Below are 5,273 nucleotides of genomic sequence, written 5' to 3'. Positions count from 1 at the left end.
GAAACATTAGTGTCATCATTTCTCAGCCTTTTCAGTGGACAAAGCTAGGATATATATATTTTGTAGAAGGAAAATTAATCATGAATCATAGTGATACTGCCGGTTCAAATTTCAGAAGACGGTTTATACCTAATTGCATTGATTTGATACTTGTTTCTCCTTTCTCTTTCACTGAAAACCTTGGTTTCTAACAATGTTAAGATAATTGCTTGTTTGCTATTTTAATATACATTTATATATAAAATATACATAATACTTGTAGTAGGATGTAAATAACAATATCAATATTATTACTAACACTGCTAATACTAAATGCAATTTTCTTTGCTATTTTTCAAAAAAACATTTCATTGTGGTAATATATATATATATAACACAAATTTTCCCATTTTAGTCATTCTTAAGTGTAAGATTCAATGCTATTAACGTCATTCACAATGTTGTACTATCATTGCCAAAATCTTTTCATTTTCCCCAAATGAAAAGCAATAATAATTCTCCATTCCTTCCTTCTTTCAGCCGTTGGTAATCTCCAATCTACCTTCTGTCTCTATGAATTTGTTCTCTGAATTTGAAATACTAGATATTTCATATAAGTGGAATCATGCAATGTTTGTCCTTGTGTGTCTGGCTTATTTCACTCAACATAATGATTTCAGGATTCATTCATGTTGTAGCATGTACAGAACTTCAATCTTTTTTACGACTGAATACTATTTCATTGTGCGTATATACTATATTTTATTTATGCATTCATGTGTTGAGTGACACTTAGGTTGTTTCTGCACTTTGGCTATTGTGAATTATGCTGCTGTTAACATTAGCATACATGTATCCGTTTGAGTTCCTGCTTTTAGTTCTTTTGTGTATATATCTAAGAATAGAATTGCTGGGTCATATGGAAACTCAATGTTTAATTTTGGGGGGCACCACAAAACTGTTTCCACAGAAAATGGCATCATTTTACATTCACACCAACAATGTATAAGGATTCCAATTTCTCTACATCCTCCCAAACTCTTATTATTTTCCATTCTTTAAAAAAAACAGCCCTTCTAGTGGATTTGAAGAGGTATCTCATTGCAGTTTCGATTTGCATTTCCCTAATGACTAATGATACTGAACATCTTTTCATGTGCTTATTGTATATTTTCCTTGGAGAAATATCTAAGCCCTTTAAAAACTAGGCTGTCTTTTGTTGTTGAATAGTAGGAGTTCTTTATATATTCCCATAAAAACTTACCAGCAATTAAAAAAAGTATCACACATATGATTTGTATCTATTTTCTCCCAATCCATAGATTGTCTTTTCACTTTGCATTCTTTTTTTATCCTTGGGATATGTCATACTAAGGAAATAAAAGCAAAATAAAGCATTTTAAAGTCAGTTTCTTATTTCCTATGTATCTAAGCCAATAACTCACTATATACTTAGATTAATGATTTTTAAAATTTTAATTTTAGGGAATGATTTGTTTTTCTTTTAGATAGTTATGTAAAATCTTCAAAGGATTCTAATGTCAAAACTATAAACCACAGAGTAAGCTATGTCTAGCTTCCATCCCCATTTCCTTCACTGTGTTCTTTCTTTCTGACATATAGCCATTTTTATTAGTTTGCAATTTATAGTTCCATTGCTTCTTTTTTTTTAACAGCAAACGAATGAGCACTTCATTATTCCTATTCCCTTCCCTTGTCTTTCTTACACAAAAGGCAGCATATACATGGTCTTTGCCTTGCTTTTTTCACTTAACATATCCGGGGGTTCCACAGCCATCTACAGAGATGGTCTGCGTTCTTTGTGCAGCTGCACAGAACTGCATTGTGGGGTTGCACCGAGGTTTATTCAGCCCGATCTCTTCCGAGAGACGTGTGGGTTCAACAAACATTCATTGCACGATTAAGTTGTGCCAGGCACCAGAGATAAAGACTTGGTCTGCGACCTCAGGAAACTCGCAGAGCCCAGGGGGCGGAGCCCACTACCAGATAGTGCTTTCCCCAGGCGACGAGGGCCCGGATCCACTTTGTACGAGGGGCGCGCGTGAAACAGGGAAGAGGCTCATTCACAGGCGGGATACAATAACCTGCTGATTGGCATCGTACTCCTACGTCCAAATGCCCCTTTATGTGGGAGAGTCAAGGAAATGTTTTGTGTTTTTTCTTTAATTACTTTTATTGTCTTTTTGGTTGTTGAAATTTTCCTTTTAAATCAGTGGTTGAAATCGGTTAGAAAATCATTAGTGCCACCAATTGGTCAGAGAAGGGAAGATTAAATGAAAGACGGAAGGGGGAGGGGTCCTCACCACAAAATTCCCCTAGAAATGAGGAATTGTAAATCACTGAGAGCTGTGGTATAACAAGAGCTAGCACCTAAATAGGTTACCATGGCCCGGACACTGTACTTAACTCCTTTAGTTTTCATAGCAATCCTAAGACGTAGGGGCTATTATCGCCCTCATCTACCAATAATGAAATTAAAGCACAGAGAGGTTCCTTAACTTTTGCCAAGATCACACAGCAAGAAAGGAAGGAAAGAAAGCCGGAAGGTAGGAGGAGGGCAGAGAAGGAGGAAGGAAAGAAAGAAGAAATGGTAGCTACGATATGTGCGAGCAGTGGCCCAAGAAGTTCGTTCCCAGCCCGGGGCGGAGCGAAGATACTGCACGTTCCCCTGCACCGTTCCACCCCCTGGGGATAATCCACTTCTGATCCTCCCACCCCCGTCCTCGCCTCCCCGTCCTCAGGCCTCACCGTACCCCATACACCCTGCAAAATCGAAGCCCCCGCCGCGCTTTCCGCGGACACGCTGGGAAAGGAGCTGGGCATGCTCCGCCGGCAGCAGGCGGGATTCCGAGGCCCGGAGGCGGCCCGCAGGGGGCGCGGGGCTGGCTGACCCCGCAGGTGCGTGCAGCGCCCCGAGGCGCCGGGCTCTCCCCCGGGCAGGACCCGGAGCGCTAGGGCCCCTCTTGGACCAGCGACCCTGCGGTCTCCAGCGACCTCCCGGGGGCCAGGCCCAGCCCTGCGCCCCCGCCGGCGCCTTGGCACAAATGCGGCGTCTTCCTCGGGCTCCCAGGACGCCGTGGAAGGTCTGAGAGTCACGGACAAGGTGGGCCAGGTCCCGCGCTCGGCCCTGGGGCCTCAGTGTGACTTGGCCACGAGTTCCACCGCCAGGGAAGGCGCAGGAGGGCAGGCTAGGGCACAGGGGGCGCGCCGGCATGCGGCTCTCTGCCTTGTCAAAAGCCAATCACTGCAACTGCAAGAGTCCCACCCAGCAGCCGTAAGGCACGGAATCCCCCTTTAATTAGAGGTGGAGGGGCATCACCATCCCAGAATCCTCAGGATTGGGGAATAAAATATGGAGTAGAGTGGACTTACTGATATTCTACTATAGGCTTACTGTGACTCTAGCAATGGAAGAAATTACATCATTGGTGTGGAGACAGTGGCCACTGGAGTTGCTGAAGGCAGGAGAGGAAAAAGAGGTGTAATACCGGGGCATTTTCAGGACTTGGAATTGTTCTGAGTGACATTGCAAAGACAGATACAGGCCATTATATATCCTGCCATAACCTGCAGAATGGAGTGGAAGAGTGTGAACTATGTTGTGAACTATAATCCATGCTTCCTGGCAATGCTCCAAAATGTGTTCATCAATTGCAACAAATGTACCACACTAAGGACAGAAGTTAAGGTGGAGAAGGGCGGGAGGGCGAATGGGAACCCCTTATATCTTTTAATATAACATTTTATGTAATCTAAGTATCTTTTAAAAATAAATTTAAAATATATATTTTTAAAAAGATATTTGCACTCCAAAATAAAACAAAACAAAACAAAAACCAACCAAAGACCGCTGGTTCCCGGATCCCCTCCCTGCAGCCTCCGGCGCCCTGCGAAGGCTGTCGCAGACTCCTCCCGGCTCACTCGCTCGCTCGCTCCAGGGCTAGTTCCAGGCGCCACCCGCCGCCCTGACCCAGCTCTGCGTTCACCTGCTGGGCAGCGCTTGGAGCTCTCCTCACCTGAAGCACCTGGGCCGGACTCTGCCTTACGCCTCCCTCCGGGTTGCCTCAAGCCGGGTTGGGGGGGGCGGTGGGGGGTGGGTGTCAATGCACTGGCATTAGGGTTTTGTTTTGTTTTCACAGATGCATTTTATTACGTCTTTAAAATATCATAATTGGTCTTAGGAACCATCTAGAATCCTTTTTAACTTGTTTTAATTTCCTGAATTTGATACAAGTCCAGCGTCGTTTTCTGCAAGAATCAATTCATCTTTCTGGGTTGGAGATAACTGAACAAGTAATGCCTGGCCTCACCCGAACTCTGCGGATATAGTTTTCGCACACATTTCGGATGTTAACAAGAGAGCCCCTCTACTGAATGACAAGGTGGCTGGGGAACTGAGCGCACGGCGACCTTGAGCTTGCGAAGGAAGCCCTGACCGTGTGCAAACTGCGAGCTGCAGCCAGTTCCTATTTCGCACCGGATGTCAACACCGAAGGCTCTTCTTTTTCTTTCCAAGTCTGCTTTTGATGTGATCGAAGTCGCTCTGCAGGGCTTCAGAGCCCTTCGGAAGAACTGCGCCCCTTCAGTATGTACCCACCGACTCAGCAGAGAAGTTCACAGTCTGGTTGTAAATTACTGTCATAAATTCTGGCGCTACTCGCATAGGCAGAAAAGAAAGTGGCACTCGATTTTAAAGCTCCCCATTTCACTACAAACTCACAAGAAAGCTTTTTACCAAAATACCGGACTGTTTAAATAAAGAACAAAGTCCCTCACATTTTCTCACTAAAAAAAAAGAAAAACACTCCGAAAACTGGTTTGAAAGAAAGCAAAGATCCTATGAGTTCATGTCAGACGGGTAATGTGCCGACGTCGTAACAAGGTTGGAGGGAGGCACATCTCACACAAGCGCGTGAACACCCATTCATCATACTTATGAACCACAAAAGGATCGAGCAAGATGCAGGTTTGAGGAGCTCCGGGTATGGGCCACTTACTTTACAAAAAGGGTGACTTATGTAGGTAAATATGCTTGGTATTACTACCTAAAGTTCTGTACACTTAAATATTGACTTGCTATCACGCTATTATTTCTTTGGTTTCTACCTTAGAAAATGAAAAGAGAAACAAAATTAAAGGGCGTCTTATTAACTATGCAAATATACTCACCATAGCGCCACCTTTTTGCTTTTCTAAAAGCCTGGCTCTCTGTTGCTCTACGACCGTAGGTCGTGAAATGACAATGCATTGCGGCAGTATTGGCGGAAGTCAGT

The 5,273-nt window shown here is 43.8% G+C and overlaps 1 non-coding gene across 1 annotated transcript; it reads right to left on the bottom strand.

Moving 5' to 3' along the window:
- Positions 1-4,848: 4,848 nt before the first annotated feature.
- Positions 4,849-4,952, bottom strand: LOC111759599 (small nucleolar RNA U13). Its single transcript, XR_002793531.2, has one exon. It is a non-coding gene; the product is annotated as a small nucleolar RNA U13 (small nucleolar RNA).
- Between the last annotated feature and the right edge of the window lie 321 nt (positions 4,953-5,273).

Source organism: Dasypus novemcinctus, chromosome 29 (assembly GCF_030445035.2).
Source record: "Dasypus novemcinctus isolate mDasNov1 chromosome 29, mDasNov1.1.hap2, whole genome shotgun sequence".
NCBI lineage: Eukaryota > Metazoa > Chordata > Mammalia > Cingulata > Dasypodidae > Dasypus > Dasypus novemcinctus.
Note: the sequence above shows the minus strand (reverse complement) of the source record. Positions and strands in the feature narration are given on the sequence as shown.